Source organism: Phoenix dactylifera, chromosome 3 (genome assembly GCF_051530095.1).
Source record: "Phoenix dactylifera cultivar Ajwa chromosome 3, Ajwa_hap1_PhDact_Kaust_v1.1, whole genome shotgun sequence".
NCBI lineage: Eukaryota > Viridiplantae > Streptophyta > Magnoliopsida > Arecales > Arecaceae > Phoenix > Phoenix dactylifera.
In genome coordinates this window covers 12,897,786-12,925,579 of record NC_143192.1, presented here as the reverse complement: position 1 = coordinate 12,925,579, position 27,794 = coordinate 12,897,786, and the positions used below count along the sequence as shown (strand labels likewise).

The following is a 27,794-nucleotide window of genomic DNA, read 5'->3' as shown; positions in this document are numbered from 1 at the left end:
AATCAACTAGACGTTGGCCCCTAAGGATATTCGAGCTCAATAGGACGAAGACCACCGAAAGTTGCACCAATTTCGCTCTGTTATCTAGTCGATGTCTAGGCAAGCTTTGTCCCTTTAAGTGATTAAAGGAAGATAGTTTCTGTTCGAGGAAAGTGGGTTTTAAGTGGGACCTTTGCTACATGCATCGTGACCCCTCCACTTACCTGGGAGCTTACCTGGTCGACTAAGGTTAATAGACCGGATTGGAGGCTTAGGTGTCCTCTTCAACCCAGTTAGGAGCTGTTTAGAATTTTTAGGAAAACCTTAGAAATTGTTGGGTGATGTTTTAATGCATGTTCTAATTAAACTTTTGTTTTACTGTATTAGGGTGTTTGTGTTAAAAAAAAATAAAAAATAAAAAATAAAAAATAAAAAATAAAAAAATAAAAATAATAATAATAATAAAATAAAAAAAACTTAGTATATGCTGTTGTGGGAGAGAGATAAAACGAATAGATTATTTCGAGTTGAATCAAAAGATAAAAATTTAATTGTTCAAAATTCAAATAATCAAATGGAAGATAATGGTAGTAATCAGGGAGATAATGAATTTCAAGATGACTTACCTATTAGAATGCTTCGTGATTATTTACAACCCACTAGGACCAGTACCCCATCCTGTATGGTTATTCCTACTGCTGCGGGAGCTTTTGACATGAAACCAGGAATAATCCAATTACTCCCAAAGTTTCACGGACTTGATTCTGAAAGTCCCTATTTGCATCTGAAAGAATTTGATAAAGTATGTTCAACACTTCATTTCAATGATGTCACTAAAGAGGTAGTTAAGCTTAAGTTATTTCCTTTTCTTTAAAGGAAAAAGCTAAGTCATGGTTACACTCCTTAAGGCCTAGGACCATAGCTACCTGGCAAGAAATGACAAGAGAATTTTTAAAGAAATTCTTCCCAACACATAAAACGAACACACTTAGAAGAAATATCATGAACTTTGCACAAAAAGATGGAGAAACATTTTTTCATTGTTGGGAAAGATTTAAGGACCTTCTACTTGCTTGCCCACATTATGGATATGAAATTTGGAGGGTCATTAGTTTCTTTTATGATGGTTTGTCCTCCAATATGAGACAATTTGTAGAAATGATGTGTAATGGTGAATTCATGAGTAAGGAACCAAATGAAGCCTGGGATTATTTTGATCTTTTAGCAGAAAATGCACAAGCTTGGGATACAACAGATAAAAATGAAAAATCAAAAATAACACCTAATGCAAAAGGAGGAATTTATCTTATTAAAGATGATAATGATGTCAATGTAAAAATTGCTAATCTGACTAGGAAGGTTGAAGCCATGGAATTAAGCAAAGCCAATATAGGAAAAGCACAAACTATTGTTGAAAGTATATGTGGAATTTGCGAGAGTAATGCACATGTAACCAAGGATTGTCCTACAATCCCTGCTTTTCAAGAAGTGTTGCATGATCAAGCAAATTTCACCAATACTTATAAAAGACCATTTCCAGAAACATATAATCCTAGTTGGCGAAACCATCCTAACTTTAACTGGAGACATGGACCCACTGCCAATGAATCTCAAGGAAATTCTGTTCCTACTCTTTATGTGCCACCACATAGGAAATCCCTTGAAGATACTTTGCAAACCTTCATGCAAGGACAAACTCAAATAAATCAGAATACAATGCAATCACTCCAAGAACTTAAAAATTCTGTAGGTAGAATTGAGGCTCAACTTAATGTTAGGAAAAGAGGGACATTTCCAGCCCAACCTCAATCTAACCCAAAGGGTCAACATGAGGTCCATGTAGCAAGTTCATCCCAACCTAAATTTGAGCAAGTTAAGTCTGTCACAACCCTTCGGAGTGGAAAAATAATTAATAAAGAAATTCCGACAAAAGATGACAAACCTGAAAAATCTATTGAAAAGAATGATGAAGATGATAATGAACAAAATGATCCAATACTGCATCACAAGATAGTTGCTCCATTTCCTCAGCGCTTGTTTGCAGCTAAAAAGGGAATACCTGACCAAGAAATTCTGGAAATCTTTAAACAAGTAAAGATTAACATTCCTTTATTAGATGCCATTAAGCAGATCCCATCTTATGCCAAATTTTTAAAAGATCTTTGTACCATAAAGCGAAAACTTTACGTACAAAAGAAAGCTTTTCTAACTGAACAGGTGAGTGCTATTCTCAAACACAACACCCCACCTAAGTATAAAGATCCTGGTTGTCCTACTATATCTTGCATCATAGGAAACTTCAGGATACAACGAGCCCTTCTTGATTTAGGTGCAAGTGTTAACTTATTGCCCTATTCAGTTTATGAACAGTTAGGACTTGGTGAATTAAAACCCACCAAGGTTACTCTCCAACTTGTCGATCGATCTATAAAGATACCAAGAGGAATAGTCGAGGATGTACTTGTCCAAATTGATAAATTCTATTTTCCAGTCGACTTCATAGTATTAGATACCCAGCCTGTCATGAATTGTACCACTCCAATACCTGTCATTCTAGGCCGCCCATTTCTAGCTACTTCCAATGCTTTGATCAACTGTCGAAATGGAATAATGAAAATGTCATTCGGAAATATGACTATAGATTTTAATATATTTAACATTTGTAAACAATCCGATAATGATAACGAAAATGATGAAATTCATGGAGTTAATTTGATCGACTCCATTGTAGAGGATGCTCTTGTCCCATCTCTTTCTTCTGATCCTTTAGAAACATGCCTAACTCATTTCGGAAATACAGATATCAACCAAAACTTTAGAGAAATCAGTGTTATATTAGATTCAGCTCCTTTGTTGGATACAGATAGGAGGAAATCTCGTTTTGAAGAATTGCCCATACGCAACAATAGTCCTCTACCATCTAGTGTTCAAGCACCTAAACTTGAGCTAAAGCCTTTGCCATCTGAGCTCAAGTACGCATACCTTGGTCAAGAAGAGACTTTTCCTGTGATCATATCATCCCAACTCGAACAAAGTCAAGAACTAAAATTATTAGAAATTCTCAAAGAGCATAAGGGAGCAATAGGGTGGACAATTGCTGATATCAAGGGAATTAGTCCCTCAATTTTCACTCATAAAATCCACTTAGAAGCTGATGCCAAACCTTCTCGTCAAGCTCAACGTCGATTAAACCCAAACATGAAGGATGTGGTTAGAGCAGAAGTTCTGAAACTTCTGGATGCGGGTATGATCTACCCAATTTCAGATAGTAAATGGGTAAGTCCAACCCAAGTGGTCCCAAAAAAATCTGGTGTTACTGTAGTCAAAAATGCCAACAATGAATTAGTTCCAACTAGGGTCCCCACTAGTTGGCGTGTATGCATTGACTATAGGAAACTTAATTCTGTCACTAGGAAGGATCATTTTCCTCTACCTTTTATTGATCAAATTTTAGAAAGGTTAGCAGGTCATAAATATTATTGCTTCCTAGATGGCTATTCAGGTTACAACCAAATTGCAATTGATCCTGAAGATCAGGAAAAGACCACTTTTACATGTCCTTTTGGCACATTTGCTTACAAGAGAATGCCTTTTGGATTATGTAATGCTCCTGCAACCTTCCAAAGATGCATGCTCAGTATTTTCTCCGACATGGTTGAACGCTTTTTGGAAGTTTTCATGGATGATTTTTCGATTTTTGGCTCCTCTTTTGAAAACTGTGTGGACCATTTAAGACTAGTCTTAATTCGGTGTGAGGAGAAGAATCTAATCTTAAACTGGGAAAAGTGCCATTTCATGGTAACTAGGGGAATTGTTCTCGGGCATGTCATTTCATCTGAAGGAATTGAAGTAGACAAGGCTAAAATTGACTTAATTGCTAACTTACCCAACCCAAAAACTATCAAAGATATACGCTCATTTTTGGGTCATGCAGGATTTTATAGGAGATTCATTAAAGATTTTAGCTCAATATCTAAACCCTTATGTAATCTCCTTCAAAAGAAAATCATATTTGTGTGGTCTGAAGAATGTCAAAAAGCTTTTGATAAACTTAAAAGTTTGCTGACCTCTGCTCCCATCATGCAACCACCTGACTGGTCGCTTTCTTTTGAAATTATGTGTGATGCTAGTGAATATGCAGTTGGGGTAGTTCTAGGGCAAAGAAAAGAAAGAAAGCCTTATGTTATCTACTATGCAAGTAAGACTTTAAATAGTGCACAAAAGAATTACACCACTACGGAAAAGGAACTACTTGCCGTAGTATTTGCACTAGACAAATTTAGGTCTTACTTGATTGGATCCAAAATCATTATCTACACTGACCATGCTGCCCTTAAGTACCTTCTTTCAAAAAAGGATGCTAAGGCGCGTTTGCTTAGGTGGATCCTTCTGCTCCAAGAATTTTTTCTAGAAATAAGAGATAAAAAGGGGGTAGAGAACGTAGTAGCTGATCACTTGTCCTGTCTGACTCTTCCAGATTCCTTAGACAATTCACCCATAAAAGACACTTTCCCTGATGAGCAACTGTTTGAGATCACATCTTCACCCTGGTTTGCAGACATTGCAAATTTTCTAGTCACAGGTGAACTACCAAGTCATTGGAATAAACAAGACAAAAGAAAATTTTTGACTGAAATAAAAAATTTTTTCTGGGATGATCCTTATCTTTTCAAATACTGCCCAGACCAAATTATTAGAAGATGTGTACCTAATGACGAATTTATTAGTGTCATTTTCTTTTGTCATTCTGAAGCTTGCGGTAGTCATTTCTCTGCTAAGAAAACGGCTGCAAAAATTTTACAGTGCGGTTTCTATTGGCCCACCTTGTTTAAAGATTCCCATAACTTTTGCAAAGCTTGCGAGCGTTGTCAAAAGTTAGGTGGGATAACTCGTAGGAATATGATTGATCGGTTATTTCAATTTCAAAAATAAACCACGCAATAGCACGTATCCTATAGGATAGTGATTACGGGTGTCGGTCCACAGGGATTGAAGAATAAGTTATTTTTCTTTTAAAAATAAATCAAAAAGAAGGATTTGCTAACTTGATTTAACTAAATTAAACTATGAGTACGGATTGGAATTTATCAGAGTAAATAGATCTAGGGTTTGGAATCCACCACATAGCATTGCATCAAGGATTGTGTTCTTAATTTTTATCTTTTGGAGAGGCATGCAATTTTGGCTACAAGCCTTTTAAAATAAAAACATAAAGAGTGTTAGGAAAATCCATCTTTGGTATAGCATGAAGTGTCTACCTAAGTATGCTAATCTAGGATGCAGCACACCTCATCTTCCTAGGCATGGATCATCTTAGACTACTTTAGCAAACATGAATAGTAAATGGCATGCTCAAAATCTAAACATCATAAAAAGATATTTCATTGAAGATAAGAATTTAAACAAGCTCCAAAATAATAAAGAAAATAAGAACTACAATGCCCTGATACATTGCTAGGGCTTCATCCAGCCCTAGATTAGATGTTTAGCCGAGCATGGCTTCCGGATGACCTCCCATCTTCAAATGAAATTGAGCACCTCTCATTCTTCCCAAAATATCACAAACTCTTCTCTTTCCTCCCCTCTCTCTTTTCTTTTTTTTTTTTAATTTCTTTCTCTCGGCTTTCTTCCTCTTCTTCTTCACCGAAACAGAGTCTCTCCCCTGTTTCTTTCTTCTCAACCGAGCTCCCCCTTTCTTCCCTCTCTTCCTCTCTCTTATAGATCGCCTGAGCTTGCGTGGATGGCTGGATTATGGGCGGAAGGAGAGGGCGGACGCGGTAGAGGGGGAGGGCAGCCGCTGAGTATGCCTCGAATCCGGACGGCTTGGATCACTGGAGGAGCCGGGGTATGTGGTCGCGGGATGTCCGGACGCGGAGGCTGCATTGGTGGGATCGCTGGAGCTCCGGGATCGATCGCGGAATGAAGGAGGCGCGGGCTGAGAGGAGGCATTTTCGGACTGCATTGTGGGAGGTGGATCCGGATTTGGACAGCTGAGGACGCTCCTTGAATCGGCTAGGCGGATCGCGGGATGGTGCGATGGATGACAATGAAGGCTACCGCGGGCTGAGGCGGAGGAGGCTGCTGTGAGCGTTGATCACGGAGGAGTGACTTCCGGCTGCTGGGAGGTGGAACGGGCGGCGGATGGCACGCGGTTGATGCGGCTGGGAGGATCGCTCTGAATGGTGGGTGGCTGCGGGATCAACGGGGAGACGCCGGAATTTCAATGCGGCTTGATGGCGGAGCTGGATCTCGGCTGCGGGCTGCGTCACAGGTGGAGGACGAGGCGGAGTCGACAGGAAGAAGGGGAACGGCCCGGATGCACTGCGGGGGAGGGGGGGAAGAAGATAAACAGTGGCCAAGCCCCTTTTATTATTATTATTATTATTTTTTATTGTTATTTATTTATTTATTATGTATTATTTATTTTTTCTCTAACACTGTTCACATGAACAGTGTTTTTACGGAACACTGTTCATATGAACAGTGTTTTTACGGAACACTGTTCATATGAACAGTGTTCTCGGCATTTTAATTTATTTTTTTTTTTATAACACTGTTCATATGAACAGTGTTTTAACGGGACACTGTTTATATGAACAGTGAATCGTGAATTTTTAGTTATTATTATTATAAATTTTATATGAAGGCAGATAACGAATTGGTTGGAAATTGACTTTGGGTTTGAGGTGGGTCATGATGGTTGACTTGTCCTTGAGCCCATTGTCATTTAATTCTTGCTAAGCTGCTTCAGATCGAACTCGACGAGACAAGACTAAAAACCGGACCGTGACCTAATAAAAAGGGTTAATCAAACCTTTGCCCCATACATAATTAATTATAACTTTCGATCGAATCAGGACCAAAAACCCATTTAATTATAGCCTTAGCTTGATTACAACTCCATTAGGTTACCAAATCGGGTCAACACAATCTCCTCCTTATATGTTTTCATGAAAGATTATAACCAAAAGAGAGACAAATTCAGAGTCTGTTTTAAGTAGGGGTGGCAAAATATGACCCGACCCGCCAACCCGACCCGTGTTCGACCCGCCATAAACAGGTTTGGGTTTGGCTTAAACAGGTTCGGGTCGTAAACAGGTTGACCCGTTTAACCTGTTTATTAATTGGGTCGGATACAGATTTTAAATTTCTGACCCGTTTAACCCGTATAACCTGTTTAATTGTTGGGCTGATAAATAAGGGCCAGCCCAACTCCCTGTCTCGGCCCGTTTTCACTGCCTCGGCCCAACTCCCCGCTTCGGCCTGCATTCACCGCGAGGTCCACGGTCCACCGTCTGCTTTCAGCCTTTCACCGCGAGGTTGATTGGATCGTAAAGGCGTCGCTAAGGCCGTAAGGCGTTGCTTCTCCTTAGGTTTAGCCATTTAGGGTTTGTCTTTGTGAGCGCCGCCCGAGCTCTATTCCCTCAGTCCCTCTCCCCTCTCCTAGTCTCCTCTCCTCCGGACCTCCGCCTCCGCCCTCTCCTCCCCCTTGCCGACTCCTTCCGCCTCCCCGTCGACGGCGACCGCGGCGGCTCGACGAGTTCCTGGGACGTCGCTTCCGCGGCTCCGCCTTCTTGGGGCTTTTCGTCGTCTCGCGACTTGCCGGCGGATGGTGACTGCTTTGTCTTCTCCACGACGACGGCCTCCGCCTCCCGCTCTATCCGTGCATTCTCTCCCCTTCTCCGCTAGTAGGATAGTCATGCTATCTTTGATTTCCTTCCGCCATCTCTTTCTGTCTCTGTTTCTTTGTCTTGAGGATCTTGGATCTCAAAGCGGCGGAGGACGTGAGCGTGCTCTATCTTTTCCTCAAAGCGGCGACTACTGCGGAGCAGCAGGTATGCCGGTGGAGGGAAATGGTTTGGTTTTTACTTCTTATGGTTTGATTCATGGCGAAAGCTAGGGCTTCCAGATTTTTCCCCCCATCCGAATCGAAGCCGTCGATGATTTTCGGAGAGAAAAATTTAGGGATGGCGCCTAGAATCCTAGATCAGAGATTTTGAGGGCTCCCGTTTCCATTTTCTTTTATTTTTTTCAATAAGAAAATTGTAATCAGTTAATTTCTCTCCTCCCCTTGTTCCTCTCCGTGTTTTCTTTTTTTTAATTTTTGGTTAAATTTTTTTTAAAAAAAAAATTTGCTCGACCGTGTTAATATTGGTGGATTTATCATAAATTATGTTGGCACTGTTCAGGCTTATACGCTAACTATCTAATTTAAGTCCAATAGTTAAATGGGTCAGGTTGGGTTAAACGAGTCGGGTTGGGTTAAACGGGTTACCTGTTTATTAAACGGGTTAAACGGGTCGGGTCGGGTTACCCATTTAATAAACAGGTCAGGTTCAGGTTGGAATTTTCTGACCTGTTTAATAAACAGGTCGGGTTCAGGTTTATGATTTTTTGACCCGACTTACATCTGACCCGACCCGTTTATGTCCGACCCGACCCGATTGCCACCCCTAGTTTTAAGAAAAGTATTATTTACCTCTTACCATAATTTAAATTTATTTCATTGTTTATTCAATTTCATGGTAAAACAAGTAGTTATCCGTTTAAGAACATTGATAAGTGCTGGAAAAAGAATATTAAATTATAGATTAATCAGCACTTATCACACCCCCAAACCTATGTTTTGCTAGTCCTCGAGCAAAATAAAATTAGAAAAGAACAACTCTAACTCACTTTCGCAGGCATCGCGATTGCATTTACCATATGCAACATGGCTTTAAACCCCTAGGTTACCCTAGTGGACGAGTTATAGTCTCGTGAGAGTTTTCAGTGAAGATACCCACAAACTTCAATAAATCATTTTTTTATTATTATTTATTATTATTATTTGTTTATTTTTTATTTTTTTATTATTTTTTTATTAGATCGATTGATCTATGAAGTGAAAATCGAATTCCAAATGCATACTAGCTAAGATTTTCAAAAACTCTCTTTTATTATTATTATTATTATCTAAGATACATAAATGATAAGAATTTTAAAGCACACACGATTTTATTTACTAAGTCAGCCCAAATTCTAGGTTAGTATGCAATCTAAGTTAAAGTCATTAAGTTTCCTTTTAGGGAGTTGTAAGACTTATTTATACTGGAGTGCTCGGTGAAATCTGGACCGTACCCAAGCTAAGAGTTCGGATCTCCAAAATATTGCTAATACCAGTAGTTTCCAAGGATTGGTCGAAGGAACCTACTCACTGATTCAAAATCATCTTATCTGCAGAATTTCGAGAGTTGTGGATGTTTACTTTAGTACCTCACGGGCTTTATCTATAATATTCCAGTTTACTCGAATTTTTACAACGACGGCTTTCACACTATTGTCTTTTCGGTCAATACAGCATTTTTTTTTTCTCTTTTTTTTTCTTTTTCTTTTAAGAAAGATATATAAATTGTGCACTTTTACTCTTGTGGTGATTTCTCCGTGTAACGAGCAATCAGTCGATAACTCTCACACCAGTTGGCATAAGGTGTCGGGCATCAAGACTCCCCTATGGACTTATGCTCGGAGTCCTCATCACAAGCCCACTTGATCTTTGACAATAGGTAGCCCTTTTCGATGTTCCTGACTAAATCCATTTTTATTGATTTTTTTTTTATATTGGATTAGATAAGTATGATTCATCAGGGTCCAAGGTTGCTACTATACTATCAACATAATGTCGAGCCTAGACCTTAGAAGGGTCGGCCAGTGTGTAGTAAAATTCCAAAGTATTAATTAGCTTACAACTCCCTAAGAGAGACTTAATAAAAAGAACTTAAATTTGTATTACTTCCCACTAGTCATTGGGCTTTTAGATTTTATATACCTTGTGTGTTTATCATTCTCGCATAAATGTATATAAATTAGGTTTTTTTTTTAACAAAACTTTTTTTAATAATTTTTTTTTATTATGAAAATAAACACATTTTTTTTTAAAAAAAATATTTTTAATTTTTTATATATTTTTTTAAAAGATGATTTTTTTTATTATTTTTTTTTAACTTTTTTTTTGATGAAAATCAAGATGAATACCCCCAAACCTAAACCTAACATTGTCCTCAATGTTAAGAAATAATCTAAGAGAATTGGGTTGCCTCCCAACAAGCGCTAAGTTTATTGTCTTCAGCCAGACACAGTGGGTCCTTAATTATTTTGATAAACAGGATTCGTTAAATTAAGGGATTCGATCAATTGCCCGTCGGCAACACAGTCTACATAAAGTTTTAACCTTTGACCATTGACTTTTAAAACATGTCCACCATTGAGGTGTTGGATCTCTACTGCACCATAAGGAGAAACCTTTTTCACTACGAATGGTCCATCCCACCTAGAGCGAAGTTTGCCCGGGAAGAGTCGCAACTTGGAATTGAACAGCCAAACCTTTTGACCAGGTTCGAAGGACTTATGGTTAATATTTTTATCATGAAAAGCCTTAGTCCTTGCTTTATAAATTTTAGCATTTTCATAAGCCTCATTACGCAATTCTTCAAGTTCACTTAGTTGGAGTTTTCGGTGAGTACCAGCTACTGCCATGTCTAAGTTAAATTTTTTTATAGCCCAGAAAGCTCTATGTTCAAGTTCTACCGGTAAGTGACAAGCTTTACCAAAAACTAATCGGTAGGGGGACATGCCAATAGGAGTTTTGTAGGCGGTACGGTAAGCCCAGAGTGCATCATTTATTCTTTGAGACCAATCTTTCCTATCGGGACGTACCGTTTTCTCTAAGATGTGTTTTAACTCTCTATTGGACACCTCGACTTGTCCACTCGTTTGGGGATGGTATGGGGTAGCAACTTTGTGGGTGATGTTATATTTGCGAACCAAAGCCTCGAAAGATCGGTTGCAAAAATGAGATCCCCCATCACTGATAATGGCTCGGGGTGTACCAAAACGACAAAAGATGTTTTCATGTAAAAAATTAATCACAACCTTGTGGTCATTAGTTTTAGTGGCGACAGCTTCTACCCATTTTGAAACATAATCAACCCCTACCAGAATATATTCGAAACCAAAGGATGGTGGAAAAGGGCCCATGAAGTCAATACCCCAGACATCAAAGATTTCTACAATTAAAATAGGATTGAGAGGCATCATATCTCTACGAGAGATGGTACCCATCCATTGGCACCGTTCACAAGTTTGGCAAAAGTTATGGGCATCTTTGAAAAGTGTGGGCCAATAAAATTCACTTTGTAAAACTTTTGCTGCAGTTTTTCTACCCCCAAAATGTCCCCCACAAGCTTGTGAATGGCAGAATGAAAGAATACTTTGAAATTCACATTCAGGGACACATCGACGGATGACTTGATCGGGACAATACTTGAATAAATCAGGATCATCCCAATAATAGAACTTTACTTGTGAAAAGAATCGGTTCTTATCTTGAGTTGACCGATCATCAGAAATTCATCCTATGGCAAGGTAATTCACTATGTTTGCAAACCATGGCGTTTTTATTCTTTGTATCTCAAATAATTGTTCATCTGGAAAAGAATCGTGTAAGGGTGAGGTATTTTTACAAGAGGGCTCAAGAAGAATCTTAGATAAGTGGTCCGCTATGACATTTGCAGTTCCTTTCTTGTCACGAATTTCTAGGTCAAATTCTTGTAGTAAAAGAATCCATCGAATCAGACGGGGTTTGGTATCCTTCTTTGCAAGAAGGTTTCGAAGGGCAGCATGATCAGTGAATACGGTAACCTTGGATCCTAATAAGTAAGATCGAAACTTGTCTAGTGTGAATACTACCGCTAGCAATTCTTTCTCAGTGGTGGTGTAGTTTAATTGTGCATCTGAGAGTGCTTTACTAGCATAGTAAATGACATGAGGTACTTTATCTAGCCGTTGCCCTAAGACTGCCCCAATAGCATAGTCGGATGCATCACACATTAGTTCAAATGGAATGGTCTAATTAGGGGGCCGTATGATAGGTGCAGTGGTCAATTTCGAGCGAAGATTTTCAAATGCCTCCTCGCATGTTTTATCAAAGACAAAGGGAGTGTCCTTGGCAAGAAGATTGCACAAGGGTTTGGAAATCTTACTGAAATCCTGAATAAAGCGACGGTAGAAACCAGCATGGCCAAGGAATGATCGGATTTGTTTCACAGTTTTTGGTGGAGGAAGATTGGAAATAAGATCGACTTTGGCTTTATCTACTTCAATGCCCCTCTTGGACACGACGTGTCCTAAAACTATGCCTTCTTGAACCATAAAATGGCTCTTTTCCCAACTTAGTACTAGGTTGGTCTCCTTACATCTTTTCAAAACTAAGGTCAAATTGTCTAGACAATCATCAAAAGATAGGCCAAAAACTGAGAAATCATCAATGAACACTTCTAGAAAGTTTTCCACCATATCTGAAAAGATGGCCATCATGCATCGTTGAAAAGTTGCGGGTGCATTACATAGTCCAAAAGGCATCCTCCTATATGCAAATGTCCCAAATGGGCAAGTAAAGGTGGTCTTCTCTTGATCGTCCGGGTAGACGGGTACTTGGTTATATCCAGAATAACCATCTAAGAAGCAGTAGAAACCTTGACCAGCCAACCATTCCAAAATTTGATCTATGAAAGGTAGAGGGAAATGGTCCTTCCTAGTCATTGAATTAAGTTTTCTATAGTCAATGCACACGCGCCAACCCATGGTTGTGCGTGTTTGTATTAATTCTCCTTCCGTATTCTCAATCACAGTGATACCTGATTTCTTGGGTACCACTTGTGTCGGACTCACCCACTTACTATCAGAAATTGGATAAATGATTCCGGCATCTAATAACTTCACCACTTCTTTCTTGACTACCTCCTTCATATTAGGATTGAGTCTTCTTTGCATTTCTCGGGTGGGCTTTGCATCATCATCGAGATGAATTCGATGCATGCAAACAGAGGGGTCAACCCCTTTCAAATCGGCTACAGACCATCCTATGGCATGTTTATTTTCTTCTAGCACCCTCAAAAGTTTACCCTCCTGTTCAGTAGATAAGTTGGGTGCGATAATTACAGGGAGGCTATCTTCTGGTCCTAGAAAGGCATACTTAAGATTTGTTGGAAGTGGCTTTAACTCAAGTTTAGGTGGTGAATCAATGGAAGGACAAAGTGGCGCTATAGCAATGGGAGGAAGAGGTTCAGGTCGGCTCTTCCAAGGAAGGGAACTCACAGGAGATTGATTGTTAAGTAAGATGTTAACTTCTTCTATGGCCTTGTCTATATCAAAGTTGTCAATGTCAAAATGGGCCAGACATGCCTCTAAGGGGTCATCGGCTAAGATATAGGGAAGGGCTTCCTCTACAAGATCATCCATTTCGTCAATTAGGCAACACTCGTCTTCCCTCATATGTTGGTCAGCGGCATGAAACACATTCAATTTAATTTTCATGTTCCCAAATGATATATCCATTGCCCCAGTTCTACAGTTGATGCATGCATTAGCTGTCGCTAAAAAGGGACGACCAAGAATCACAGGGATTTGTTTTTTTAGGTTGGGCACATGTTCCATGTCAAGGACGATAAAATCTACTGGAAAATAGAATTTGCCTACCTTGACAAGAACATCTTCAATCATCCCCCGTGGTATCTTCACAGATCGATCAGCCAATTGTAAGGACACCGAGGTAGGTTTTAATTCACCTAACCCAAATTTCTCATAGACTGAATAGGGTAGAAGATTCACACTTGCCCCTAGATCTAAGAGTGCTCGGTCAATGGAGTTATCTCCTATGACATAGGAAATAGTGGGAGCGCCAGGATCTTTGAATTTTGGAGGGGTGTTGTATTGGAGAATGGAACTTACCTGTTCAGTAAGTAAGACCTTTTTAGGCACATGTGTCCTAGATTTTCGCTTTTGGGTGCAAAGGTCTTTGAGAAATTTGGCATAGGAGGGAACTTGTTTGATGGCATCAAGGAGTGGGAGGTTGATTTTAACTTGTTTGAAGACCTCCATCATCTCTTCTAATGAAGTTCCCTTCTTGTTAAAGGGAGAGGGTGCATTAAGTGCTTCAGGGAATGGAGCCTTTGGAATGTGGGTTGTGGCAGATGGTGGACTAGCTGAAGAAGGTTTTGGGTTTTCATGTGATACATTCTTCTCTTCTTCTTCTCCTTCCTTATTGTTACCCTCCCCAACCTTATTATCTATTATACGTCCACTCCTTAGGGTAGTCAAAGCATTAGCTTGCTCATGATTTAGTCGAGTTTCTTGAGCCACATATTGTCCCCTAGGATTACTCATTGGTTGACTTGGAAGCTTACCTTCCTCTCGCTTGTTTAATGCATTAGCTAGTTGACCCATTTGGAATTCTAGCTTAGCAATTGATTGTGAGGATGATAGTGTTATTTTGATGATTAACAAGCAATTATCTAGAGCATGCTATAAGTTAAATTGATACTTCATTTATAAGTTCATTACTCTCAGTATATTTGTTTAAATTGAAAATATATATATGTTCTTGTTCATTTGGATGGATCTAATCTTGAGAATGCAGCAAAGTGTGGATTGAGTCGACCCAAAGATTGTTTGAGTCGACCCCGGCACATCAAGAAATCATTTGGCACACTCCTGCAAAAATGGCACAGATGAACAGTTGGTTGGGTCGACCCAAGGTAAGCATGAGTCGACCCAAACTTCAAGAACCTCAAAACATGAAGGAAAAATGGTTCTCTGGATTTACTGAGAGGGTCGACCCAAGATGAAGTTGAGTCGACCCAAGCTTGAGTCGACCCAAAGAAAGGTTGAGTCGACCCAAGTGAAGAAAGGCTGAAATTCAAGGCTCTGAATTTTCTGAAGCTGACCTTGGGTCGACCCAAGAAAAATGTTGAGCTGACCCAAGGTTTGAGTCGACCCAAAGAAAAGTTGGGTCGACCCAAGGCAACAGAAGGCTGAATTTCAAGTTTCTGTGTTTTCTGAGAGGGTCGACCCAAGGAATGTTTGAGTCGACCCAAGTGAAGGTTGGGTCGACCCAAGGACAGGTTGAGCCGACCCAAACACGGGCTGAACATAACGGCTAGTTGTGCAGAAATGCTTTTTGGACTCCCAACGGCTATAAACAGCTAGTTTCTTCAATCCAACGGTCAGAAAGGACTATTTGGAGGTTGGAGAAGTATTTAAGAGGGAGTATTCATCAGAGGAAGAAAGCTTTGGGGAAAATACATCAAGTGCATTCAAGAGAGAACCCTAGCAAGACAAGCTTCATCAAGAGCTTCATTCAAGAATCAAAGAAAGGGATTGAGCAGATTCAAAGAGGCATTAAGAGCTCCTTCCCCCATTGAAGAGTGAAGCTTCCTTGACCAAGAAGAGCAAAGCGACTTCAAAGCGATAATTTCTTTCTAACTCTTCTTGTTGTTCATATTGCTTTATATGCTCATCTAGGAGTTTAAATCTTTTCTTTTCATTTGTTTAAACACTTTGTAAAGGTTCGTTGGTAAGCCCGCAAAACCAACAAAGGTTCGTTGGTAAGCCCGCAAAACCAACAAAGGTTTTTGGTGAACCCGGAAAACCAAAGTTGTATAGGTTCGTTGGTGAGCCCGCAAAACCAACAAGGTTCTTGGTGAGCCCGGAAAACCAAGTGTATAGGTTCGTTGGTGAGCCCGTAAAACCAACAAGGTTTTGGATTGTGAGCCCGGAAAACAATCCTACTGTAATCCGAGGGGTTATAGTAAAATTCCCAAGGGGACGCTTGGGGAGTGGACGTAGGTGCCTTGGGGTGCACCGAACCACTATATATCGCTGTGTTTGTGTTGTGCTTGTTCTTATGCTTATTCTTGCATTATCTTTCATCTTTACTCTAGTTTAATTCATTCAAGTAATTTATGAAAGCATTCACCGCATTTAATTACGAAAGTTTTTAAAAGCACTAAAATTTAGAAAAACCCAATTCACCCCCCCTCTTGGATTGTCACCTTGGGCAACAAGTGGTATCAGAGCAAGGTGCTCTAATAGTACCCATTGATCTCACAATCAAGAGTTAAAGATCATGACAACCCAAGTGGGATGTTCTATACGAGAGGGACAATTAATTGATAGACCACCTCTATTTAATGGCACAAACTACACTTATTGGAAAGCTAGAATGAGGATATTCATTCAAGCTTCAAACTATGAATTATGGTACATCATTACCAGAGGCCCTCACTCACTCTCTCACACTATTAATGAAAAAGACTTAGCACAATTGAATGCTAATGCTATGAACATACTATATTGTGCTATCCATGAAACTGAATTTAATAAAATCTCTGCATGCTTATCTGCTAAGGAAATCTGGGATACTTTAGAAAATATCTATGACAATATTCAGATTAGCTCACATGTGCTTCAATTACATACTAACAGTGAGCCTGCAGAAAACGATGTTGAATCTCCCAATCCGGAAGAAAGAACAACAAATGAAGAATTCGGTGATGAAAACAAGGATCCATACCCAAACACCGAAAAATTCAAAAGCTTCCTAAAGACAAAGAAGAAGAGGAAGCAAGAAGAAAGGAAGAAAGAGATAAAAAGCAAGAAAGCCTTGACCAAGGAAGAGTCAAGCAAGAAAATGGAAGTGAGGAGCAACAATAATGATACTAGCTCCAAAGAACTACAAGAGGTAACTAACTTATGCTTTATGGCACAAGAAGATAAGGTAAAATCTGAATCTGATTTCACACCTAATGAATTTCAGGAAGAATTCTCTTATGATGAACTATTAAATGCTTTTCATGATTTGTATGGTGAATGTAGAAAATTAGCTACAAAAAATAAAAATCTTAAAAAGATAAATCTGGAAATGTCAGAAGAAAGAAATTCTTCCGCTAAAATGAGAGACAAATTAAACTCTAAGAATGAACGCTTAAGATTAAATTCGGAAGAATTGATTCAGAAAAATCAGAATTTAATTAAAGAAAATCAAAACTTAAGTGAAGAAGTTAACCAATTGAAATCTTTTATTAACAAATTCACTGTAAGTTTAGAAAGATTAAAAACGATGTTTGAAAGCCAACATGCTGTTTTTGATAAATCAAGACTTGGTTGGATTCCTTTGCTCAATAATAAACCCCTAAAGAAAATGGTTATCAATTCGCCAAGCAAACCATCAAATAAGATAACTTATTTCAAACATAAAAAGATTGGGCATAAAAACTTTACCTATGGTTCTAATACAAGCAAATCAAATGATAAAATTATTACAATTAAACAGATTTGGATTCCAAAAGGAACCATATGCACTAACTCCCAAAGACCCAAGCAAGCTTGGGTACCTAAAATGAAAAACTGAGATTATCTTGCAAATGTGTCAAAGCAGCCCTTGAAACTCATGTGAAACTCTTAATTGGGTGCCATGGCACGTGACTTATAAATAAATTTTATTTCATCATTTGTGAATGTAATTTAAATTGTCATTTTATGTCTTGATATGCTTAACTTTATAAATTCAGTTAGGCTATTGAATATTTATTAAATGCCTTGTATGTATGACAAATCTTATCTACACGATCTTAGCATGAAATTTTCTAGTGCTTGCATGATGATAAGAAAACAATGAATGAATATATATAACTTTCTCCTTCAAGTTTTCAAAATCTAAATTTTCTCTCTAGTATAAATGATAGATGCTGATTTCATGCCTTCATGTTAAAACTTCATTGAGCATAATCTTTGTATCCATGATTAATATCTTTCTCTAAAATTATCTCAAATTCTACTGATTAATTGTAACATGTCATGCTTAACTTGATCATAAAAATCTTTTAAAGCATGAATATTAATTCTTTTAAACTATCACTCATAAGTCAAAATAAAATCCTAATTGCTCTAAAAGAAGATTGCTCAACTCCCTGAAACATGATTATTAGTGTTGAAAACTAAATCATAATCAAAATTTTTGATAGAAACAACTGTTTAAGATAATTTGATTAAAACTCAACTTGTATATCTTATTGATAATTATCTTAAGCAAATAGAATCTAAGCTAAATTAATTCTGAAAATAAAATTTTTTTTTTACCTTGATGAATCCTTCTATTGCCTCACATGCTTGTCCTTGAACCATTTTACTTAATGAAGTTATCTCTTTAGTTCAAGTGACTTGTGCTTATATTTAGACAATCTCTTGAGTAAAGTGACTTAATATTCAATTATTGTCATATCTTATGTTGAGTCATCTAGCTAAGAAATATATTGTATGAATGTTTTGTATCTTGAAGAAACTAATGACTTTCCTTCAAGAAAGAAAAAGATTTCATTAATGATACAGGATTTATGAGCAAGAAATTTCAACTTGAAGGACACCTCGATGAAAGATACAATAAACATTCCCTTGCAAACAAAAAAAAAAGAGATTTTCTTCAGCCAAGGGTGTAAAGAATCTAAAAGGTATTTGGCTTGAAGAATGCTAAATGCATTGGTAATCTAAACCCTTCTCTTGTGAGTTAGTTGAGCAAAATTAATAGTCTAAAATTATATGGTAGCATGATTAAACATTTAATTGCTAATCTTCTTGATATCATGCTTCATTCTCATGCTAATGATAATTGTTTCATGGTATGATTAAATTGAAGTTCACTTTTGCCTGTATAATGCATAACCATGAAATACACAAGTTTATGCCTCAAGTTTCTAATTCAAAATAACTTGTGATAAGCTATGAATCATTGGGCATAATGAAAATGCTGTTTGCATGATATATATTTATATGCAGCATATTAGATTAATTCTTTATTCTGCTCTTTCATGTAACTACTTGAAAATAACAAAGAGAGAGAGAGATAAAGAAAAAGAAAATGAACATTGCTCAGAAGAAGTAAAAGCTAAGTAAATACTCCAATCTTAAGTAAAAGCAGCGCAAGCATAATATATTCAGCATATTTGTGAGACTTGTGTGAACATTCTTTTGGAAGGGATAAAATCCGTAATTAATTATATTTAACTAGGGAGAGTTTGGAGTGAATATCTTGTTGCTAAAGAGAACAGTTTAACATTTCTACATTGCTCATTATAGGGATGGTGCCAATGGGGAGGCTAGTGGTAGTACCCGACACTATTTGACCCAACTATTCGGTGTAGGGCATATTAGGGACGGCACAAGAGGGAGGCTAGTGGTAGTACCTCGTGCCCCTTCCAACTCCACCGGATAGGGAGCAAATAGAATATAGAGCATAGAAAAGTAAAACCGAAAAATAAATGAAGATAATCAAAATGTTCATTGAATGGTTAAAGAAAGAAATTAAAAATTTGGGGAATGAATGATAAATAAATGAAAATATATAAGAAGATTGTGAAAAATCAAATGAAGTTTCAATCACTTGAAAACACACCTTAAGGATAAAATCAGTGCTAAATTGTATTTAAATAAAAAAAATTTTTATTTGAAAAAGAATTGATTTTGATCCATGACATGCGTGTTATGTTTTGCATACTTTGAATTATATATTTTCAATATTCAGTTTGAAATGCTTCATGCTTGAATAATTTGATTGAAACATGTTTCTACCAATAGCAAATTTATTTTTCTTTATAACACTCATAATTTGGAATAGGCCTTAACTTTGTATACAAGTTTTTGCTTCACCTTTGACTTCGAAATAACTTGTGCCTCAAAGCCTAATGAAAATTGTTTTACTTGTATTCTATACTCATCAATGATATGTTGGATTTCTCTTGTACTCTCTTGATCAAAAATAAAATTTCTTATTAAATCGGTTCCAATGCTTGAATGTTTGAAAAATTACATGAAGAATTTTTCTAAAAATATTTTTGAAAGAAATTTTAGATTTGTCGTTCATGATCACCTTTGAAATCTGAAAGTTGAATATATTTATAAAAAGAAGAAGAAAAGGATAATCTGAATTTGCAAATTAGGCAGAATGAATTGATTATAATTTATCTTTCAACTTGCCTAACATTAGTACATAATGTCCTCCAATTTGTACCAAAATTCAATATGAATTACAAAGATTCTGGATGTGCTCTAATGTTTTTGAAATATGTGTTTTCAATCTTAATGATTTAAGATGAGCTACAATGTGAAGATACATATCTCAAATTACAACTTTGAAAGCCTCCTTGAGAATCTTTATGAAATTCAGAATCTGATTTTGTATAAAAGCTTAAACTCAATATGAATTTCTAGATAAAACTACAGCTTAAGAAAAATAGAATAATTTTGATGCCTTGATTGCTTGCCCCGATACGCATCTGAAACATATCATTTCTTATCTTCAAAGTGTACTAATATTGGTCTGAATGATGTGTCTTTTGATGATCTTGATTGCAAACAAATATTTTTAATATATGATTTTATTTTAATATTGAAAAGATTTATTGTGCTTCATATATTCATTGCTGAAAAACTATGACTAAGAAATTAATACTTTGAATATACACTCCTGCATAATTAAATGCTTCCATCAAAAAAAAAACTATTTTTAAGAAAAGAGTGAATGATCTTAAGTCTAGAAATATTTCAGCTCACTCAAATGATTCTTAAAAGAAAGAAAATGTAAATACTTTTGAAAGAATTTGAGCTTCAAATGAATCATTTTCTGATTAATATTTCAGTACATTTTCTCAAAGATTAAGAGGAAGCATAACTTGTTCTTAAAAGATTAAAAAGAGTGATTGCTATAAATTTTGAATAATTCTAGATCACTCTACATTCTTGATATCATAAAGTTTCAGTTTTATTCACGTTTATCATTAAAATCTGAAATTCAACAAAAGATAAGAATAATTAAAGAAGAATGCATCTTTTAAGGGGGAGCTTTAGATATTCAGTATCTTATCCTAAAGTTACTTTAATTTGATGCATACCTTGAATTTTATGGATTAATTAATTAAGAGGGAGAAAGAAAATTTCAGAGGGAGAGATCATATAGAACTTAATCATGTAAATTCACAACTAAAGATAAGAGAAAGAATACTAAATGTAAAGTGGTATTAAACTTTGTGCTTCATTGAATATCTTTTGAAAGTTGGATTTTTATCTGTACTTAATTTGTAAACCACTTGTTTTGAAAACTAAGTGAAAAGGATTCCAGTTGTCTTAGCATTGAAAATTTACTTTGGAATCCACTAATGATCTCTTATTGGCTTGCACTTTAGTGTTTCAATCCTGAGCCAATCCATTTTAATTGATTTTGATGCTATGATCTTTAAAGAAGTAAAAGAAAGTCTTTAAGAGAGCTTTAAAAGAACTTTCAAAGCCCTGAATTTTATATATCCTACATTGCATAAATTCATGTCTTGGTGTCTATGCCCCAATACTTTTATATCATGAAAGAACTTTAAAGTCATTAAGAATTAAGGATTCAACATAATCTTATGTTTTTCAAGTATATAAGGTTTGATCTTTATTTGATCTTATACTATACTCTGAAAATTAATTAGATTGCTCTCATTTTGCTATATACTTAATATATTAAAAAAAAAAATGTTGGATTTTCATCCGTGCCTTTCTTTGAATATTATTCTTGATACTCCCTAAAATAACTTGAAAAAGATTCCATCTACACTTGATTTCAAAACTATCCTTGGAATCTACATTTAGAGATCACTTCCGGCTTACATCGTAAATATCTCATTCCTAAAGCCAAACAAAGAGAAATAAGATGTCACTTTATTAGGGATCATGTGCAAAATGGAAACATATGTGTTGAGCATATATGCACTGAAAAACAATTAGCCGACATACTCACAAAACCCTTGAGTGAAGATAGATTCTGCACGCTAAGGAGAGAATTAGGTATATGTGATCCTTTTTATTGAAGAAATATAAAAGGGAGCAAGTAGTCTCATGATACATTCCTCCAATTTCTAAAAATCTATGAAACATGAGTCAAACTTGTTATCTATAGATTTCTTACTCATGTATCAATGTCCCATAAGGAGCTTATAAGGATTAAAAGCGAGGAAAACTTTTTAGAAGCAAAAAGGGAGAGAAAACCAAGTTCTGCACTTGGGTCGACCCAACCCAGAACAAGGGTCGACCCAACGTTGAGTCGACCCAAGAAAATTCTTGAGTCGACCCAACGTCGGGACCCCACTGTTAAAAGGGGGCCCGAGAGCTCATCTAGGGCTCTGTTTACCCTTTGTCTTCTTCCGAAAACCCTATTTCCCACTCTCAAATCTTCTCCAATCATCTCCAAACAGTAGATTACTTCAATATCTTGGAGAAATGGGACCCGAGAGAGCCGTAGCCAAGCAATCCGAGAGAGTCTCACGATCTATGTTTAGAGCCTAGGCTAGATATCTAGTTCTCATATGTATCTTGCTTTTTCCCATATGTATCTTGTTTTTTCCCTTATATCTTTAAATCTTGATTGAGGAACATTGTACTTATCTTTATTTTGGGCATTAATGTATGAAAATGTTCCTATTTTGATCAATGAAGTCTGAAGTTTGTTCCTTATTGCATCCTTTCCCATATATATGTTTTTGATGATAACAAAAAGGGGGAGAAGAGAAGGAAAGAGTATATAAAGGGGGAGAAGAAAAGAGTATATAAAGGGGGAGAAGAAAAGAAAGAGTATTCAATTTAAGAAAAGAAAGAGCACTTCATTTGAGAAGTAAAGAAAGAGTATTAATTTTGGGAGAAGTAAAGATATGTATAACAAAAAGGGGAGAAGTAAAAATAGTGTTTAGAGTATGTTAAGAAAAGAGGAATAAATGGGCAAACAAATTGGAAATCATATAAGAAAGCTTATACATTTAAGGGGGAGCAATTTGTAACAATGAAAATCATCAAATCAAAAATTTCTATCACAATTCAGAATTTGGCAAATAAAAATTCAGAATTTGGCACGCACCTCTAGCACCCCGATACATAAGCTGAAACTCATATTTTATCTCAAATTTTTGAAGTTTCATTGCTAATGAATTATAAATGAAAGGGGGAGCAATTCAAAAAGTCAAATTGGCAACATTTGAATGATATAGGGGGAGATTTCACAAGGATATATGAAAAGCTGAAATTCAGCAACTTAATCCCTTTTATAAACTGATTTTAAAGACAAGTATCAATAGGCTTATACTCTTTATTTTGTAATCATCAAAAAGGGGGAGATTGAGGATGATAGTGTTATTTTGATGATTAACAAGCAATTATCTAGAGCATGCTATAAGTTAAATTGATACTTCATTTATAAGTTCATTACTCTCAGTATATTTGTTTAAATTGAAAATATATATATGTTCTTGTTCATTTGGATGGATCTAATCTTGAGAATGCAGCAAAGTGTGGATTGAGTCGACCCAAAGATTGTTTGAGTCGACCCCGGCACATCAAGAAATCATTTGGCACACTCCTGCAAAAATGGCACAGATGAACAGTTGGTTGGGTCGACCCAAGGTAAGCATGAGTCGACCCAAACTTCAAGAACCTCAAAACATGAAGGAAAAATGGTTCTCTGGATTTACTGAGAGGGTCGACCCAAGATGAAGTTGAGTCGACCCAAGCTTGAGTCGACCCAAAGAAAGGTTGAGTCGACCCAAGTGAAGAAAGGCTGAAATTCAAGGCTCTGAATTTTCTGAAGCTGACCTTGGGTCGACCCAAGAAAAATGTTGAGCTGACCCAAGGTTTGAGTCGACCCAAAGAAAAGTTGGGTCGACCCAAGGCAACAGAAGGCTGAATTTCAAGTTTCTGTGTTTTCTGAGAGGGTCGACCCAAGGAATGTTTGAGTCGACCCAAGTGAAGGTTGGGTCGACCCAAGGACAGGTTGAGCCGACCCAAACACGGGCTGAACATAACGGCTAGTTGTGCAGAAATGCTTTTTGGACTCCCAACGGCTATAAACAGCTAGTTTCTTCAATCCAACGGTCAGAAAGGACTATTTGGAGGTTGGAGAAGTATTTAAGAGGGAGTATTCATCAGAGGAAGAAAGCTTTGGGGAAAATACATCAAGTGCATTCAAGAGAGAACCCTAGCAAGACAAGCTTCATCAAGAGCTTCATTCAAGAATCAAAGAAAGGGATTGAGCAGATTCAAAGAGGCATTAAGAGCTCCTTCCCCCATTGAAGAGTGAAGCTTCCTTGACCAAGAAGAGCAAAGCGACTTCAAAGCGATAATTTCTTTCTAACTCTTCTTGTTGTTCATATTGCTTTATATGCTCATCTAGGAGTTTAAATCTTTTCTTTTCATTTGTTTAAACACTTTGTAAAGGTTCGTTGGTAAGCCCGCAAAACCAACAAAGGTTCGTTGGTAAGCCCGCAAAACCAACAAAGGTTTTTGGTGAACCCGAAAAACCAAAGTTGTATAGGTTCGTTGGTGAGCCCGCAAAACCAACAAGGTTCTTGGTGAGCCCGGAAAACCAAGTGTATAGGTTCGTTGGTGAGCCCGTAAAACCAACAAGGTTTTGGATTGTGAGCCCGGAAAACAATCCTACTGTAATCCGAGGGGTTATAGTAAAATTCCCAAGGGGACGCTTGGGGAGTGGACGTAGGTGCCTTGGGGTGCACCGAACCACTATATATCGCTGTGTTTGTGTTGTGCTTGTTCTTATGCTTATTCTTGCATTATCTTTCATCTTTACTCTAGTTTAATTCATTCAAGTAATTTATGAAAGCATTCACCGCACTTAATTACGAAAGTTTTTAAAAGCACTAAAATTTAGAAAAACCCAATTCACCCCCCCTCTTGGATTGTCACCTTGGGCAACAGATTGCGTGTGAGAGTGCAATAGTTGTGTGTTTGCCTCCAAACCTTGAAGGGCAGTCAACACCTTCTCCTCAAAGGCTGTATTTCTTTGGGTTGGAGGAGGAGGATGCTGAAATTGGGTTGAGGGACGGTAGGGATAAAAATTCTGAGGGTTTTGAAAATTTTGGGAGAAGGGTTGGGAGGTATTAGAAGCTTGCTGCCTCCAAGAAAAATTTGGATGATTCCGCCATCCCGGATTATATGTATTGGAAAATGGATCATTACCCGGTCTGGGCTGTGTTTGGGCAGCATTGATGTGTTCTTGCACGAGTTCGGGATATTGGGGTGCTGAGGGGCACTCATGAATTGGATGCGATGGGCTAGAACAGATAGCACACACTTGTGCTTGGGAAGAGCTAACGACATGTCCTCCTATCATTAGTTGGTCAATCTTATGGGACAATGCATCTACCTTGCTAGACAGGTCCATAGAATGACTTATTTCACAAATGGCCCCTTTTCTTTGAAAATTCGGGGATGCTTGACGAGAACATGAAGCATGGTGGAGGGAGTTTTCATTAAGATTTTCAAATAGTTGCCATGCTTCATGCTCATTTCGAAGCATGAAAGTCCCCCCGCATGCAGCATCGATCATCTGACGGTTTCGTTCCGTCAAACCGTCATAGAAACATTGCACTAGCTGCCACTTAGGTATTTGATGATGAGGGCATTTACGGATTAGGTCCCAAAATCTCTTCCAAGTTTCATGAAATTCTTCTCCCTCGGTTTGGGAGAAGCTTGTAATGGCACGTCTAAACTGGTTCGTTCTTCCTATAGGAAAGTATTTTTTAAGAAATTCTTGTTGCATTTGATCCCAAGAACAAATTGAGTTAGCTTCTAAAGAATTCAGCCATTGTTTGGCTCTATCTTTAAGGGAGAAGGGGAATAACCTAAGTTTTAGGGCATCATCAGTGAAGTTTTGAATCTTGACAGTGGTGCAAATCTCAAGAAATTCATCTAAATGTTTGTATGGGTCTTCGTTGGTGAGCCCATAAAAAGATGGGAGCATTTGGATCACACTAGACTTTATTTCATATTGTACAGCTGCTACCTCAGGTAATCGAATGCAAGATAGGGAAGTGTAAAAGTGGGAGTAAAGTACTCCCTCAGGAGTTTGGGTTGTTCTTCAGCCATCTTAAGAGGTGGGGATGATCCTAATGTTTTGATCTTAGCTCGAATGTTCCTAAGGGTTCGTTCTATTTCAGGGTCGAAAGGTAATAGATTTTGTACTCTAGAACGACTACCGTGCATAGACTAGTACTCGATCAATCAAGCATGCAATAAAAGAGAAAAGCATATCAATCCTAGTCTTTGACCTAAAATCACTAGACAGCTCCTAACTGGTTTGAAGAGGGCACCTAAGCCTCCAATCCGGTCTAATGAACCGAGTTGACCAGGTAAGCTCCCAGGTAAGTGGAGGGGTCACGATGCGTTCGTAAAGGTCTCACTTAAAACCCACTTGCCTCGAACAGATGAACTGTCTCCCTTATAGGGACAAAGCTTGTCTAGATATCAACTAAGCCACAGAGCGAAATTGGTGCAACTTTCGGTGATCTTCGTCCTATTGAGCTCGAATGTCCCTAGGAGCCAATGTCTAATTGATTTTAATTAAAGTGACACTATGTGAGATTGAGTTCACCTAAGTTGGGCAAGAGTCCGGTGATGAAATCCGGCTCTTATCTTGTTGGGGTGATTGCCCTTACTATGTGCAGATTGATTTGTGTATGTGTATCAGGCATGCATTCACAATTTTGCTATAATTAAAATCAAACAATCACCACAAAATTTCAAGCCAATAATTAATTTAAATAAGAAAAGTTTAGAGGTTACCAAAGGGAATTTCTCCAGCAATTTAATTTTTTTTTTAAACCTCTACAGCATTTCTTTTCCAGCAGTTCTCCTTTTGATCATCCCAGATTTTTTTCCTCGATTCCTGATCAAATAATATATATATAAAAAATAAATAAATAAAAATTAGTAAGGGAGAAAAAGAAGATAAAAATTAGTAAGTCAATTTGAGTTCTTTTCATTAAAAATTCTTTTAGCGAGTTGTAAGATAATTTTTACTTTGAAATTTCACAACACGTATGGCCTGCACTTCTAAGGGTTAGGTTCAACATTATGTTGTTAAGTCTGGTAGCAACCTTGAGTCCTGATGAATCATACGTATCTAATTCACTTTTATCTCAAAAAAAAATAAATAAAAAATAAATAAATAAATAAATAAAAATAGAAAAAAAAAAGAGTGAATTTAGTCAGGTACATCGAAAAGGGCTACCTATTGTCAAAGGTCAGCGGGCTTGTGATGATGAATCCGAGCATAGGTCCGTAGGGGAGTCTTGATGCCTAACACCTTATGCCATCTGGTGTGGGAGTGTTGACTGAATGCTCGTTACATGGAGGAATCATTACAAGAGTAAAAGTGCGTAATAAATATAAAATAAAAAAAATAATAGAAAAATAAAAAAAATAAAAAATAAAAAAAGAGAAAAAGAGAAAATAATATTGACCTTAAAAAAGATGATAGTGTGAAAGCCGTCGTTGTAAAAATTCGAGTAAACTGGAATATTACAGATAAAGCCCATGAGGTATTAAAGTAAACATCCACAACTCTCGAAATCCTGCAAGGTAGGATGATTTTGAATCAGTGATTAGGTCTTATCTGACCAATTCTTGGAAACTACTAGTTTTAGCAGTATTTTGGAGAATCTAAAGCCTTAGCTTGTGTATGGTCCAGACATCACCGAGCACCCAAGTATAAATTAGCCTTACAACTCTCTAACAGAAACTTAATGACTTCAACTTAAATTGCATACTGATTTAGGATTTGGGCTGACTTAGTAATTAAAACTTTGTGTGCTTTTAAAATTCTTGGCACTTATGCATTTAAAATTAGATTTTATAAAGCAATAAAACAAATTCATTAGGTAGAGACAACAGTTTGTGGGTATCTGAGCCGGAAACCCTCACGAGACAAAACTCGTCCACTAGGGCCACCTAGGGGTTTAAAGCCTTATTGCATACGGTAAATGCAATCGCGATTCCTGCGAAAGTGAGTTAGATTTTATTTTGCTCGAGGACTAGCAAAATGCAGGTTGGGGGGTGTGATAAGTACTAAATAATGCATAAATTAACCTTTTATTCATAGCACTTATCATTATTTTAATTTGCATATT

At 37.3% G+C, this 27,794-nt stretch overlaps 2 non-coding genes across 2 annotated transcripts; one reads left to right on the top strand and one right to left on the bottom strand.

Annotated features, from left to right (window-relative positions):
- Window positions 1–963: 963 nt before the first annotated feature.
- On the bottom strand, window positions 964–1,070 carry LOC149767909 (small nucleolar RNA R71). The gene has a single exon (XR_016400104.1). It is a non-coding gene; the product is annotated as a small nucleolar RNA R71 (small nucleolar RNA).
- A 24,201-nt stretch (window positions 1,071–25,271) lies between these two features.
- On the top strand, window positions 25,272–25,377 carry LOC120105132 (small nucleolar RNA R71). Its single transcript, XR_005507515.1, has one exon. It is a non-coding gene; the product is annotated as a small nucleolar RNA R71 (small nucleolar RNA).
- The last annotated feature ends 2,417 nt before the right edge of the window (window positions 25,378–27,794 follow it).